Here is a 17,296-nt window from a genome sequence, read left to right on the forward strand (position 1 = left end):
TTGAGATGAGGCTTGGATTATTTGAGTGAGTCTTAATCCAATGACAGTGTCCTTGTAAGAGTAAGAGAAGAGACGGAGGAGGTCATGTGAAGCTGGAGGTGAATATGGAGTGATGCAGCCGCAAACCAATGAACACCAAGGATCTGAGTGGCCTCCAGAAGCTAGGAAAAGGCACGGAATTGATTGTCTATCAGAGCCTCCAGAAAGAATCAACCCTGCTGATGCCTTGATTTCAGATTGCTGGCCTCGAAAAGTGAGAAAAAACACTTTTGTGGTTTTTAACTATCACATTTAGCGTAATTTTATTGCAGCCCTAGGAAACTAATATAATACTTAATGTAAAGGTAAGGTATACAGGGAAATTTCATACCAAGTGGTGGAGCCTACTGGGGAAATGTATTTGGACAATGCAAACATTTATTGGAAATTGGCTGACATTTTTACACATAAGGGTTCCTTTGCACTTAAGAACTCAGCCAACACTGCTGCAGTTAGAATATACTAACTGGGAGGTTGAGAAAATCTCAGAGAAGTGGGAACTGAAAGGAAACATGGAAGGGAGAGACCAGTGCTGGGGAAAACAGAGCACCCGAGAGCAGCCAATGCTGAACTTACAAATGGTGGCTTCGCTGATTTTTGACATATCTGAGTTAGCTAGCATTGCTGATATAACTTAAAAATAGTTACGGTTCCCGGAACGAATTAGGAATCAAGTCACTAGAGCTGGAGCTGGATCTGCGTGACAGTGGTAGTAATGGTTTTAAAAAATTCTGATTTCTACCTAGAAAAATTCCATCTAAATGTAAGAGTGCTTGGTAAGATGTAGGTTGCAAAGAGATCTTAGGCTAGAAGATCATCATCATCTTACTGCATTTAAGCATTTCTGTTTCTATTGAACCTCTGTTTCTCGCTCAGTCAACATAGTCACTCTAATTTATGTTTCAGACGACGAAAACACAAATGGTCCTGAGGAAGTGTGAGAAACCAGAGCAAGAGGAAGTAATAATATTCATAATAGCTAAGCAGGGGTGGGTGAGGTAAGTCAAATCCCAAGAACACACTGCTTTCTGATTGTATCCTACTGTAAGCTCCCCTGTCATATTTCCCTTCTTTCATTTTATAATGAGCAAAAAGAAAATAAAAATAAATGGAATAAATGGATAAAGTTATGGATAAATGAAAAGCATCCTATGTATCTGTAACTTCTGAGATTCTTCTACACTCCAGAGTCAGGCTTTTGTGTTTGCTTTCTTGGGGCCCTAGGTGAGGACTTCTAAGGTTTTAATTGAAAAATGCCATTATTGGCATATTTTCTCCACAAGCAAATGTAAATGTCATAAATTATTTTAGTAGATCCAAAATTGTTATTATCATTACAGCATGTCAAGATTTCAATTAAAACCCTCTCTTCAATTTAGAATCTAATCTAATCTAAAGTCCCATGTCTTATACCACTTTGCTGCAGAACTATAAAAGTGGCAGAAAAATAAGTTCTGTCAATTGTATCTTTAAGTTTTAAGAATACTAAGTTATTCTTTTGACATTACTGGACGGCAGAACAGGAGGACATCTTCAAATTCTAGTCAAGAAAGCAAACAAATTAAGAAAGAAAAAAGTAATGTTCAGCCAGTGGCCAGGAGGACCCTCCTTTGACCTGACTCTTAGTTTCAACAAAATCTACACGTCTAAAAGCTAGTTCTTATAAGATACTTACTATAAATTAAGCTCTAGGCTAAGCATAACATTTGGGTGGACTCACACATTTCATTCTGTCATCTATCAGCCAGGGAGTATTATTGTCATCTCCATTTTAAGAGGAATTGGAAACAGAGAGGTTATTACTTTTAAAGATTTTATTTATTTATTTGGGAGAGAGAGAGAGAGAGAAAGAGCTCAAGAGCAGGGGGAGGGGTAAAGGGAGAGAGAATCTCAAGCAGACCACCCGCTGAGCATGGCACTCGACCTGGGGCTTGATCTCAAGACCCTGAGATCATGACCTCAGTGAAATCAAAAGTTGGACGCTTAACTCACTGAACCACCCAGGCGCCCTGAGGTGGTTAGTTTTCCAAAATCATAAAGCTAGGAAGTGGCTGAGTAGGAATTTGAACAAAGCTTCAGGCTCTTAGCCATTGCATTTATCTCCTCTCCACAATCAAAATCAGTCCTGAGGTTGACCCAATGTGCGATGTGAAACTGAAAATCACTACAGGGAAACCAGCAGCATTAGGATTTCACACTCAGAGCTTATGTTCACTGCAGGAGGGGGTCTCTGCTTTTTGTGGCTCAGGAATTCAGAGTTGAATGACACAGAGGAACGTGTTTCTAGTGGAGGGAGAAGCTAGTTTTGGCTAGGCGTTGGAAAACTTCTATAAAGGGTCAGAGAGTGAGTATTTTTTGGCTCTGCAGACCATATGCTCTCTGTGGCTCCAGCTGCCCTTGTAGTCTGAAAGCAGCCACAGAGAATACAAAAACAAATGGGTGTGGCTAAGTTCCATAAAACTCACACAAATACTGGTGGAGGACTGGATCAGACCCAAAAGCTACGATTTGCTCCCCCTGGTCTGAAGTGTTCCCATTTTTGTCCTTAAATTATGGTAAGATAAGCCCCCTCAGGAGCTAATCAACTTTCTCTGAGCACATGGACAACTGGGTGTTTTATGTGGCCGTCCATCTGGTCCTAATCTTGGTCCCTCCTCCTGATGGATACCATGATTCCTAACCTTTGGTCCATGGACACTCCTAAGCAAGTTCCAGAGAGTCCACCAACTGGAGTTTGAAGAAGACATTTCATTTGGTGTCTTTCTTGGTATTTGGAAGAATTTGGAGGAAAAACTGATCTGTTTGGAAGTTATCTCAGTAACTGTTTTTTCCTTAAATATTGTATTTATTTATTAGAGAAAGCAAGTGAGAGAGAGAGAGAGAGCACAAGCAGGGGGAGGGACAGAGGGAGATGGAAAAGCAGACTCTCCACTGAGCAGGGAGCCTGACTCCATCCAGCCTTGATCCCCGGACCCTGGGATCATTATTTGAGCTGAAGCTGAAGTCAAGTACTTAACCAATTGAGACACCCAGGTGCCCCTCAGTGACTCTTTTATTTTATTTATTTTTGCTTTTTATTTGTTTCAGTGACTGTTTTAATCGGAACAAGTGTAAGGTAGCATAGGCAATAACTCTACCCGGGTGAAAAAGTGTAGTCCTCACTGTCCCCCAGGTTAGGCTAGCAGATGGTTTCTTGCTTATAGAAATTAAAGACAAATCCTTAAATCATGATTATGAACATTTCTCTTTGCTCACACTGGGCCTAGTTTAGGTTAGAAAACATAAATACAATAGTTTGTGAGTTCTTTGGCATTTCCGTCAAATCTGTGCTCAAATCCTGGCTCTCCTATTGCTTGCCGTGCCAATTTAATTTGTGTAGATTTCTCGCTCTCACCAAGCCTCCGATTCCTCAGTAAAATGACATTATAAAGACTGGGTTAAAATGTATGAACCACTGGGCACAGCATCCCAGTAAATGGAAGCCCTCATTAGCGATGTCATGAAACAGTGCTGGGTTCTTGTGCTTCTTGTATGTAAGGTTCTTGCCCACGAAAACTGCTGGGGGAACTGTCATCCTGAACATGCATTAGACAGTGGAATCTTTTTTGTGCAAAAGAAGCTCATTTTAGAGACTGGAACTTGACCAGAATTAGGATTTTCTCTAAGATGAAGGCCTATCATAAGATATTCTATAAAGCGGCTTCTGGCTCTGTCAGGCAGAACTACTCCACATCATTAGAGAGGCTTTGGTGAGGCCATATGTCCTAGGAACAGTCAAATGGGTTTAGTTTGGAACCAAGGACAAAAGTGAAGCAGGGCCTTTGTCATAACATCTTTACCCAAACTGTTGGTAATTCTACCGATTATCTGAAAGAGGTCATGTTAAAATTAGCAGTTTGGCCTTTGACAGGCAAATAAATGAAATCAGTGACGTACGCCAGTAGGGCCAGCTCTTGGGTTTTGTCCATAATGGCTACTTAGGGATTTACTCATCCCTTTGAAGTTCAGGTCAGATCCCAAAGAGAAGCTCCCTTGGAGGCCCAGCTTAGTACAGTGCAGTGGCTGTGCTAATGTCACGGTGAAATGATACTAATGGCTCATATTGCTTTATCAGGTGTCGTACTCTTTCTGCTGTTTATGTGTTTTGTCTCATTTTGTCCTCACGCCACCCAATTTACAGATGAAGAAATGGAAGACAGATGGCCAGATAATATAATTCCAACACCAGTTCCAACACATTTGGGGTTTTCCCTATACCACCCAGCAATTCTTGGACACCAGCTGGGTGTCCTACAATTTAACTCAATGCTGGCACTACCTACCTGCAGATAACATTAGATCCTATAGGTTAAGGTTTCAGTCCTATGAGGTGGAAATGTGGTAATGATGCTTATGGTAGACTGCTATAATGGCAATGAAATGAAATCTAAGAGAAGCAAAGGTTAATTTCATAGATGCCCCCCATTGTGTATTATTCTGAATATTGGAAAATCCAGAAGGTAGATGTGCCAAACTGAATTTTAATTTTTTTATCAAAAAAGTAAAACAGTCAAGTTTCAAAATGAGTTTGTTTTTTATTTTTTTCGAAGATTTTACTTATTATAGAGGGAGTGAGCATGCATATGAGTGAATGAACAAGGGGGAGGGGAGAGGCACAGAGGGAGAGAAGGAGGACCTGGAGCAACAGGTAGATGCTTAACCAATCGAGCCACACAGGTGCCCCTCAGATGAGTTTGTTTTAAAATGGTTTGTCAGAGGAACCCTTGGGTGGCTCAGTCGGTTAAGCGTCAGACTCCAGATTTTGGCTCAGGTCATGATCTCACTGTCTCCATGCTGAGCCGTGAATAAGATTCTCTCTCTCCCTCTTCCTCGCCTCTCTCCCCACCAGTTCGTGCATGCTCTCTCTTTCTCTCAAAAATAAAATAAAATAAAATAAAATAAAATAAAATAAAATAAAATGGTTTATCAGAAGCAGACTACGAAGAATATTTGTTATTTTTCGGGTATCCCGGAATCTATTCTTTCTTTCTTTCTTCCTTTCTCTCTCTCTCTTTCTTTCTTTCTATAAACATATAATATATTTTTATCCCCAGGGGTACAGGTCTGTGAATCACCAGGTTTACACACTTCACAGCACTCACCACAGCACATACCCTCCCCAATGTCCATAATCCCACCCCCCTTCTCCCCACCCCCCTTCCCCCAGCAACCCTCAGTTTGTTTTGTGAGATTAAGAGTCACTTATGGTTTGTCTCCCTCCCAATCCCATCTTGTTTCATTTATTCTTCTCCTACCCCCTTAATCCCCTCATGTTGCATCTCCACTTCCTCATATCAGGGAGATCATATGATAGTTGTCTTTCTCCAACTGACTTATTTCACTAAGCATGATACGCTCTAGTTCCATCCATGTCATTGCAAATGGCAAGATTTCATTTCTTTTGATGGCTGCGTAGTGTTCCATGTGTATATATACCACATCTTCTTGATCCATTCTCTATTCTCCTTCTTAGCCACACCTGGATTTCCTACTGGGGGATTCCCTCTTTGCCTACTGTGTGCAGTCTTGGTGAGACTTAAGGTTCTCTGCTCTCTATATCATAGAGAATAAAAAAAGATGACAAAGGAGTCATCTTTGGAGTTTCCTTTGGACAAGGAGTCATCTCGCTAACCTGGGGAGAAAAAGCTCCATGACTAATTCAAAGTCAGCTATTGGGATTCTCTCTCTATCAGCACTCTGATGTGAGGCAGGACAAAAATGGTGGGAATTAATTCATTTTTCCCCCTGATGGTTCTCAGAGCTCATGTCAAGCCCCTGTATTTGTTTTTCTAGGGCTTCTATAACAAATACCACAGACTGGGTGATTTAAACAAGAGAAATCTATTGTCTTATGATTTTGGAAGTTAGAAGTCCATGGTCAAGATGTTGGTAGGTTTGGTTTCCTCTGTGGTCTCTCTGCTAGTCTTGCAGATAGCCACCTTCTCACTTGGTCCTGAAATGGTCTTTCCTCAGTGCATGCATCCCTGGTGTCTCTCTGTGTGTCCCAATCTCTTCTTCTTGGACACTAGTCAAATTGGATTAGGACCTCCTCCCCCACAATGTCCTCATTTCAACTTAATCATCCATTTAAAGGCCGAAATTCAATTGCATTCTGAGGTGGACTTAGGGGGACAAGATTCAGAACATAGTCTCTCATTTCTTGTCTCTTACATGCCAGCTTCCCCAATGTTCCCCTTAATTCTGTAAGCTTTCCCCCCCTTGCAATATTTTCTTCTTATTTAAGTTATCCAATGTCAGCTTTTGTTAACTTGTTACTAAGGCACACCCACTGCAGTGTAGACTGACAGACAATGCTCATGGGATTATGTAAACCCTTGCATGGTGGAGCAGTTTGCCACAGAAAGGTTCAGACTTTAAGAATTTTTTTTTTCTTATCTAAGGTTTGTTGAATCAAAATCTCTTTTCAGTGGCAGCTGGTGAGAGACACACCAATGAGACTGGAATGAGCTAATGAGACATGTGGGACTGGAATTACTAATAACTTTTTATTCTTCAAAATTTGCCCTTATGGCCCTTAATAGCCAAAGCAGTCTTGAAAAAGAAGAGCAAAGTGGGAGGTATCCCAATTCCAAACTTCAAGTTATATTACAAAGCTGCAGTAATCAAAGAAGTATGGTCCTGGCAGAAAAACAGACACATAAGTAATGGGACAGAATGGAAAATTCAGAAATAAATCCACAATTACATGGTCAGTTAAAGTTTGACAAAGCAGGAAAGAATATCCAGTGGTAGAAAGACGGTCTCTTCAACAAATGGTGTTGGAAAAACTAGACAGCTACATGCAAAAGAATGAAACTGGACCACTGTCTTACACCACACACAAAAATAAATTCAAAATAGGTTAAAACCTAAATGTGAGGCGAAACCATAAAAATCATAGAAGAAAGCACAGGCAGGGAGGTCTCTGATATCGGCCACAGCAACATTTTTCTAGCTGTGTTTCCTAAGGCAAGGGAGATAAAAGCAAAAATGAACTATTGGGACTACATTAAAATAAAAAGCTTCTGCACAGCAAAGGAAACAATCAATAAAACTAAAAGGCAACCTATGAAATGAGAGAAGTTATTTGCAAATGACACATCTGATAAAGGGTTGGTATCCAAAATCTAGAAAGAGACTATACAACTCAACACCCCCAAGACAAATAATCCAGTTTAAAAATAGGCCACATCACTTAGCATCAGGGAAATGCAAATCACAACCATAGTGAGATACCACTTCACACCTGTCAGAATGGCAACAATGCAACAATGTGGATGGAACTAGATTGTATTATGCTAAGTGAAATAAGTCAGTCAGAGAAAGACAAATACCATATGATTTCACTCTTATGTGGAATTTAAGAAACAAAACAAATGAGCACAAGAAGAGAGAGGGAGAAAGAAAGAAACCAAGAAACAGATCACCCCCACCCAGATTTAACTATAGAGAACAAACTGATGGTAACTAGAGGGGAGGTGGTTGGGGAGACGGGTTAAATCGATGATAGGAATGAAGGAGGGCACTTGTTCTGATGAGCACCGGGTGACGGTGGAAGAGTTGAATCACTACATTGTTCACCTGAAACTAAAATAACACTGTATGTTAACTATCCTGGAATTAAAAAATTTAAAAATTGCACATACGAATTAATTTTGTCATGTATTGCATGAGTAATTAAAAAACTGCCCTTTCAGAAATAATCCAATGACATTTTACACAGTGAATAACAGACACAACTCTTTCTCTTAGACAGGAAGGAAGGAGGAAGAGAGTGCAGAGCCTGTGAATCGGAGAATATGCTGTGGATGCTCATTCCATGTGACCGCCATCTTGCCAGCAGAGTGAGGCTGGCCCCTGGGAACGACTTGAAGATGAGAAACACCACATATGCTTCATTTCTTCTAATGCTCACAACCAAACTGTGGGAGGAATCAAGGTCATCCACAGAGGGAGGCATTGGGGAACGAGAACTCTGCAGTGAGAACTGGGAAGCAGGGACATATCATGAACCATTGGCTAGAAGTGAGCAAGTTTCTGTCACGACTTGGCTGAGGACAAAGAGACCGAAGTTGTGGGTAGCAGCCCATTTTTAAGATATTAGCTAGCAAACCTTGTGGCTTTTCTTTAGGAGAAGGAATGTAGATCGGAGGATTCTTGTTTTGTTTGGTTTCGGTAGGATGGATGTGTTTCTTGTTTTTCTTGTGGTTAAGAGTGGGATTATGGGGTTTGGGGAGGAAGACCACACAGGTAAAGCATTGTTTTTATCTCACTATATCAAGCGCATGGACTATCAGCAAATAATTTATGAATGTTGATGTTGACCTTGCCCGGCAGCTGAGGTCATGTTTGTCAGATCTCTCTATTGTATAGTTACTTTTCCCTCACTTTCCCTACAGTACTCTTTAGAAGGAAGTCATCACATACAGTCTGTATCTAAGGAGTAGGGAGACAATTATTCTCAAGGCTGAGGATTAGCAAATAAAGCAGAAAAAAAGTCAAGGGAGAGAGGATAGGGGTGATAGATGGGATAATGGGTACATACCTAAAATGACTGACCACTGGGTATTTAGCTGAGAAGGGAAGAAGAGACACCAGTCAGATAGAATTGGCCAATCTTAATGAGGATAGACAGCTAATTCAGCAGGAATAAATGACTGGACTGGGTATATACTGGCAGACTATTGGAATTAGGTTTATTAAAAATGATGTTGAGATACAAGCAGAAGCCACCTGAAGGTCCGTAGAGCTGGAGAAGGGGTGCAGCAGAAACCTTTGGGACCCTCAGCACTATGGGGGAGGGGTGTTTATATTTTACTACAAGTATAAGGCTATGTATTTTTTTAAAGATTTTATTTATTTATTTGACAGACAGAGATCACAAGTAGGCAGAGAGGCAGGCAGAGAGAGAGGAGGAAGCAGGCTCCCCACTTAGCAGAAAGCCTGATGCAGGGCTCGATCCCAGGACCTTGAGATCATGACCCGAGCCGAAGGCAGATGCTTTAACCCACTGAGCCACCCAGGCGCCCCAGTATAAGGTTATGTATTAACATCTTATATTTAGAAACAACTTCTGCCACATAAAAACTTATCAGAACATGAAAAAGGCTTTCACTTCCTTCCAAAGCAACTAGATGACAGATCACGGGAATATTCTTTTAAAAATGTACTGCATTTTTATTTCTTCTTTCTGTGTGGATGTCTTTGCCCATTGCTTGGCAGAACAATGAAATTAGGCTTATCAGTTTCTTTTTGTTTATAGCTGAGTTTACAGTCCAGCTCATCTTTAATACCCTTTCCATCTGAATTCACAGATGGAAATCTTCCCATGAGTCTTCTCTTCTAAAGGCACATTAAAATCAGCCCATGTTCATATAATACCCTTTGAAAAAAAACTAAAGTTAAGACCTCAAATAAATTATGTCTTCTTCTTGGAGATTTTCTTGATTAATAAATATTACCATGCCCTCAATACCCCATTTGTTTAGAAGCTGATATGTCAACAAAGAAATACATGGGAAGAGATTTGCTTTTCTCCATTGAATCATACCTGAACAGGGACTCTCTTGACAGCCAAATTTCATTCTGCTTCACAGTTTTCCAGGAGAAAAGCAGCAGAAGCAGCGCAGTGCACATGGTCAGGGTGGTGGCCCCCCAACGATTCAGCCCTGTGCAGAGCTTCCTCAATCCATGCACAAAAAGGATGCAGCAGCCCATGGCAGATCCTGACGGAGCCCTTGACCCCTGCTCTCCCATGTCACTGGCCTCCTGTAACACTGCTGGTACTATGTGTTCCAGTTTGGACAATGTGGCGCAGCAGGTTCCTCCTGGGCTGTGTGGGGACAGGCCCTGAGAGCTCCCTTACTGCCTCTGGGAGTGAGGCTCGTCAACAAGGGGCACTGGTCTCGCTCTCCAGGGATATGCTGCCTGGCAGTCTGCACTTAGGCTGGAGTCCTCGCGCCGAAGGAAAGTCCACTACAGGCCGACTTCTGAGTGGCAGAGTTCGGAACGTGTCACAGGCAAATTGAGTTGATGTGATTCTTCTCCTAACTCTGGGCCAGTGTTCCTGACAGACACAAAGTTCACATGTTATCCAAGTTGGGCGTTAGCATATGGATATCGTGTCTCTGGAAGACTTCGGCTTGGTGGACATCATCGCTGATGTGGTTCCTCACATCATTGTGTGTCTACACAGATGGTTCCTGCTTGCCGACTGGACTCAGAAGAACGTGGGTGATTTTTGTGCGCATTACTTGCACAGTTTAGCAACAGCCTGAGTCTTTGCAAAGATAAAAGCTACAAATAATCATGGAAGAGTTTGAGGATGAAGTGAGCTACAGTCAAGAAATCTCATATTAGATAAGAAATAAGTCAGTGTCCATTTGGGAATGCGTGTGTGTACGTGTGTGTGAATGCATGTACTAGCTGTTTGTCTGTCTGCCTGTCTATCTGAATGTAGACCATTCAGTTATTTATTCATTCAGTCAGTCAGTCATTCTCTATTACATGTCCATTAACATGCCAAACCCTAAGGGCGCATTTATGAATAAAACAAAGACCAAGCCATCAGAGAACTGCATTCTACTGAGTGAGGTTGAAGTGGTTAAAGAGAACAGCTAAATATTTTCATTTCTAAACACACATACCTCCCTTTAAAAGGCATCTTTCCACTTTCATTCTGTTCATCTATCTATCTATATGTCTGAACTCTGGCATCATAGTGGAAACAAAAGAAAAAGTATTTGAGGCTTCTGGCTTTGGAGAATCAGAAAGTCAATATGAATGACCTCCAACTCCAAGCTTCAAACCCGTAGGCTGATTGGTCCAGCACCCCAAAACTTTAGGGTTCATTGCTAACCAAAGAGAGTCCCCACTCTATGGACCTCTGGGCAGAAATAGTTTGACTGAGGACTTTGCCCCCTCACCTCACCCTGTACCATCCATTAATGTCAAAAATACCTTGATAAGCCTTGCATGTACCAGAACAAAAATCTGTTTAAAATGAATAACTGTGAGACCCTTCCCATTCCATAGTCTCCTGTGTTCTACCTTAAAGCATCAAGATTTCCTAAAAACTGCCTGCTATTGTCCAACAGACTATGCTGACGTGCCCAATGGACACGGCTGTCCACCAGTTCCTGAGGAGACAAGAAGTGCGTCTTGAGGTTGAGAAGCTGCTCGTCAATGCTCTGGAGTCAGGAGATCTGGCTCACCGCCAATTTTTGGAAGACATTTTAACGGACACAGTTATCCTCATTCATTTCTTCATTGTCCCTGGCTGCTTTTCCATTATAAGGGCCGAGTTGAAAAGTGGCAACAGAAGCCACATGGCCCACAACATGGTAAGTGTTCATTATCTGGCCTTTCACAGAAACAGCTTGCTGTTTCCTGCAAGGCTGGACAAGGTGCTTGCAACCGCCAGTCTGTTCACTTCATCTGTGAGCTTGGGGCTTTTTATTTTTATCTATCTATCTATCTATCTATCATCTATCATCTATCATCTATCATCTTTCTATTTATTTATTTATTTATTTATTTAAAAGACTTTATTTATTTATTTGACAGACAGAGATCACAAATAGGTAGAGAGGCAGGCAGAGAGAGAGGAGGAAGCAGGTTCCCTGCTGAGCAGAGAGCCCGATGCGGGGCTCAATCCCAGGACCCTGAGATCATGACCTGAGCCGAGGGCAGAGGCTTTAACCCACTGAACCACCCAGGAGCCCCGAGCTTGGGGCTTTTTAAAAAAGATTCAACATGTAAGTGAGATCACTTATGATCTCTCCCTTTCTGCGTCTCTGCCTTTCTGTGTCTCACTTAGCATAATACTCTCAAGGTCCATTTGTATGGCTGTAAATGGCAAGATTTTTTTTCTTGTTTATGGCTGAATCATATTCTTGGTGTGTTTTCTCTATCCATTCAATCTTTGATAGATGCTCAGGTTGCTTCCTTGTCTTAGCTACGGTAAATCATGCTGCTGTGAACATGGAGAGGCTCTGTCTTTTCAAGTTAGTGTTTTCATTTCCCTCAAATAAATACCCAGAAGTGTAATTGCTGGATCTATGTCAATATTTTTATTTATTTATATTTTTATTTTTAAAAGATTTTTAAAATTTATTTGGCAGAGAGAGATACACAGGAAGAGAGGGAACACAAGCAGAGGGAGTGGGAGAGGGAGAAGCAGGTTTCCCCCTGAGCAGGGAACACGACACGGGGCTCAATCACAGGACCCCGGGATCATGACCGGAGCCAAAGGCAGACGCTTAACAACTGAGCCACCCAGGTGCCCCTATGTCAATATTTTTAATGTTACTATTTTAACTGACAATGACATTGACAGGAAGAAATGTGAATTAAGTTAGCCAAAGTCAGGCTGCTAATAATGAGCAGAGCAAAGATTTGAATCTAGGAACTTTGGGCTTTGGAGTCCAAAATGGGCTTAACCACTACACTTTGCTGTTGTGGTTTAAATGAGCCCAGGAATCCTCACCCTGCTTCCCTTGCCTCCTTCCAAATACTCTATTCATTAAATCTCAAGAATAGCTTTCTTCCTGTATGTAGGAAATTCCCTAGCACCTGAAAGAGCAGAGGGAAAGGAGAAAGCTAATCTTACAATCATTCCAGAAGAATGACCACATTGCCCTAAGTGGCAGAAGACAAGAATAATTACGAGAAATAATAATGATGATGATAGCTAGTGCTGTCAAGTCCTGACTAAGTGTCCCGTATGTTCTTCCCCTGAGCCTGCCCCAGAGATTTGCAGGACCTGAAGCAAGAATAAAGGCGGAGGCCACTTACCCCATGTCTGAAGACCTCCAAGTCGTAAATCAAGCTAACAAACTATTAAATACTATGAAAATATTCATCTTCCGATCTTGGCGCACATATCTTCAAAACAACTGGAACATTGTTTACATTTAGAATCCTTAGATTCCTTGGAGTGTGTGTGTTGGGGGCTGTGGCGTTGCGGGGGAAGCCGGCCCCAGCAGCCCCACTGCTCTGTGTGGCAGCCTGTGGGGGACACAACCACAGGCCTTGCTTCCTCCATACCCTGGCCAACAGCAGCAACCTGGGCCCATCTCAGGTGTGGAGCCATTCCCTGGTAGGCAATGCAACAACCAGTTCCCATCACAGGCCCTGGGAGTGGAGCCAGGGTTCTGGGGTGTTGACTACATAGAGCTTGGACTAGGAAGTGGGGACATGGACTTCGAGCTGCCACATCCCTCAGCCTGTCTCAGACTCAGCCCAACAGGAAAGGTCTTGTTGGAGGCCTGCCAGAGGATCTCAGACCACAGGCTCAGCACATGCATGAATTTATATATATACTTTAGAATTAGAGTTCACATCAAAACTCAATGAAATAAGTGCTAGTATCATCCCCTTGCATAGATGAGGGCTTCAGTAACTTGTCTGCCAGTGAGTCGACAGGGTGATCTGACTTGCAGTTCTGCTCTAGTGCCCCGCAAACCCCCCACCTCAGAAAACACCATTCCCTTCCAATTAATGCATCTGCCACAGGCATCTGGATAATGTAAAATTCAGATAACTTTTTTCCCAAAGCCACTCTACCAAGAGAGTTCACATTAGTGAGAGCCCATATAAAATGACCCTACTTAAAATTTCTGGCAAGAATCACATTTCTTAAAAAATGATATAGCTCTCTCTGAGACTAAGGTGCTTCTCCAAAAGTTTATTTTCTTTCCAATATCTGCTTTCACACAGACTACAACAGCCAGGGCTATGCCCGGGTGAGAAGACTTCACTCCATGGATCTGGGCAGGGCAAGTCCTTTTCCTGGAAGTGGTAAATTAAGGGAATGAGAGGGAGACCGGGGGGCTCTTCTGGCCTTTGTGAAGATGCACTCAGAGGCCAGCTTGCTCTGACTCTGTGGGAAAATATGCGCTGCTGACCAGAGACCTTTACCAAAGAGTCAGTGCGAACTACTTGGCAAAATCATAACCTTGAGAACTAAAAGCCCAACTCAAGTTAGCTCAATAAAAAGAAGAGGCACTTTAAGATGCTTCATTGAGGCCTGTTGAAGGAGCACTGCTACAGGTTAGGGGATGGAGGAATGGCTCACACACAGAGACAGACGATCACAGGCTGATACTCTCTCCAGTTAAGAACGTAACTGTTTTGACAGCTGCTCACCACATAGAGTTTATAACAATCAGACACTTGCATCTCTGTTACATTTTCTGATGCATGACCAAAGGAAATTTACCAGGAAATGCAAAAAAAAAAAAAAAAAAAAAAAAAAAAAAAACGATGTTTAGCAAAGTTTTAAAACTGTCTTTTAGAACTTTTTAAACTTTGTTGACTCACTAATAGAGGACTTTTGCTAACCACACTTCATAGCTTGTAAATGACAAAATGATATTTCCCTTACAATTCACATCAATTTACAGAGAAGACAACTTTCAAATTTTGAGACAATGATTTTACTGCTTATTATGGATTCATTTTTTTTTTTTAAGATTTTATTTATTTATTTGACAGAGATCACAAGTAGGCAGAAGCAGGCAGAGAGAGGAAGGGAAGCAGGCTCCCTACTGAGCAGAGAGCCCTATGTGGGGCTCGATCCCAGGACACTGGGATCATGACCTGAGCTGAATGCAGAGGCTTTAACCCACTGAGCCACCCAGGTGCCCCTATGGATTCATTTCTTATTTCAATCATATGCAACAAAGAGAAACTCTTTTCTACTACCAAGAATTAAACTGTGCCGATTTAACATGTCAACAAGTTCATAGCAACCTGCTGAGAGTACCTGTGACAGTCATGATAGGGGACAGACACGATCCTACCATGCATTTGTTAACAAAAATTCAAAGCTTTAGGGAAACTTAGCTTTTGCATTTTGAAAAATCCAAAGCTAACTGATCTGGTTCAGGTGGTTGGGCTACATTACAGAACAGAAGAGTTCTAGGGAGCAGCTCTTCCACAGGTTCAGGTCCCAACCCTTTTCAAAGCAGAGTCCAAAGCAGAAGTCTGAAATTCAACTTCTGGGTAGAGGGGTTCACGTGGGCACCTGTTCTCTGGGCCCCAGCCAATGTGTTCCAAGGGTCTGTTCCTGCTCAGAGTGCAGCGCAGTGTGAAAGGAAAGGCTTGTGAAGTACCACCCCCAGACACGGAGGGGAAAATTGCTCATCAGAAAGTGTGACTAACATGGTCTGTGGATTTTTATAGCTTTGTTCATAACATGAAGTTTAGCGGGATTGGCAACCCCCAAAATATCCCACTTTGGCATAAGGATTATTTTGAGCTGAAGGCAATTGAGAAGAAGCAAATGCAAGGAAAGCTCTCTACCCTCCCCCTATCTGCAGGACGTACATTTATAAAGGTTTTCCCCTCCCCCTTTTACCAGGAGGAACAGAAGTTAATCACCGGAGATAATCCTGATCTAGATCCTCCACACACACCTTAACCAACCAGCCCTTCTCTACCTTCTCTCTCTCTCTCTCATTTTTTTTTTTTTAAGATTTTATTTATTTATCTGTCAGAGAGAGTGAGCACAGGCAGAGGCAGAGGGAGAAGCAGGCTCCCCAACAAGCAAGGAGCCCGATGTGGGACTCTATCCCAGGACGCTGGGATCATGATCTGAACCGAAGGCAGCCACTTAACCAACTGAGCCACCCAGGCGTCCCAGTTTCCCTCTGTATTTGCAACTCGTATCCTCGAGGCTCAGTCCTTTTGCTTTGCATTGTCACTTCTGTGCAAGATTATTGTCCTTTGCTAAGATGCTACATGCTTAAGTTCCAACATACTCATTGCTTTGTGCCCTTCAGGTGGGCATCATGTGTCTATGAATAAACTTATTTTTCTCTTGTGAATCTGATTTTTGTCAATATACTTTACAAGGCTCCAGGTAATGAACCTAAAGTGGAGGAAAAAAAAAATTTCCTCCCTTACAAACAGAACCAAGGTTCTTATAATTTAAAAACATTGCTGTGTATCTATTTCTTCTTCACTTATTCTTTCTCAGGTATTTCTTTAGAACTGAAGTGGCAAGTCATCTGCTAGGTACCAGTGACTATATGAGTTTATGTCTCAAGGAACTTGAGATTTGTTGGGGGGTGGTAGTGAATAGTGCCCCTCTAAAAGGTACATCTATGTATCCAGTGAGTGTAACCTTATTTGGAAAAAAGGGTCTTTGCAGATGTACTTAATCGAAGGATCTTGAGAAGAGATCATGCTGGATTATCTAGGTGGGTCCTAAATCCAATGCGGAGAGTCCTTCTAAGAGACACACAGAGTAGAAACTTAAAGGGAAATTCCCATGTGGACAGAGGCCGAGGTTCGTGACATGCAATCCCACATCTGGAGCCATCAGAGGCTGGAAGAGGCAAGGAAGTGTTCTGTCCCAGAGACTTCGGAGGGAACATGGCCTTGCAACACCTTAATTTTGGAATTCTGACCTCCAAAACGATGGGAGCATAAGTTCCTATAGTTTTAGACCACTCAATTTGTGGTAATTTGTTGTGGTAGCCCTAGGAAATTAATACCAGAAATAAAGACAAGGAAACAAATAAGATGCAGTGTAACAAATATTAATTAATAACATAGTAAATGTGTAGTGGGGAAAGAGTTTTTTCCTCCAGATCTCCAGATAAAGAATAATTGTATAAAGAATAGTAATACAATTTAGTATAAGGATTCACTGAGGCATGGAAGTTTCTTAACTGAGGGCTACAGGCTTGAGAACTCTGGTACAGCCAAAACTGCAAGGACATACTCATGTCTTAATTCTTCTTGCACTGAACCAGTTGGCCTAGTACTGGCCCTAAAACCTTCATATATTTTATGAAGAACTGTATGTACCAAGCTTGCTGATTAAAGAAACAAAAAGAAGGAAGGAAGGTAAGAAGGAAGGAAGGAAGGAAGGAAGGAAGGAAGGAAGGAAGGAAGGAAGGAAGGAAAGAGAGATACTGATTTAATGTCAATAGGTATGTTGCTTTTCATATGCAGAAAAGTATAAAGGAGGACTTTAAGGTTAAATTCCAAGGAAGTGTCATATTTCTATTTCTTAAAAATTATCCATCAGATATTTACCCCATTTACAAATCTTCATGTGAAGATTTGTATGTTCTCTAATTTTAAAACATTTTAGTGTAAATCGATTTGTACATGATACTTACAACCTGAAGACACTATTCAAAAATGCAGCTTTAGCTCTCTTAATCCTTTTAACCTCAGGCTTTATCAAAGTTCTTTCTTTGAT

The sequence above is a fragment of the Mustela nivalis genome (genome assembly GCF_964662115.1).
Source record: "Mustela nivalis genome assembly, chromosome: 7".
NCBI lineage: Eukaryota > Metazoa > Chordata > Mammalia > Carnivora > Mustelidae > Mustela > Mustela nivalis.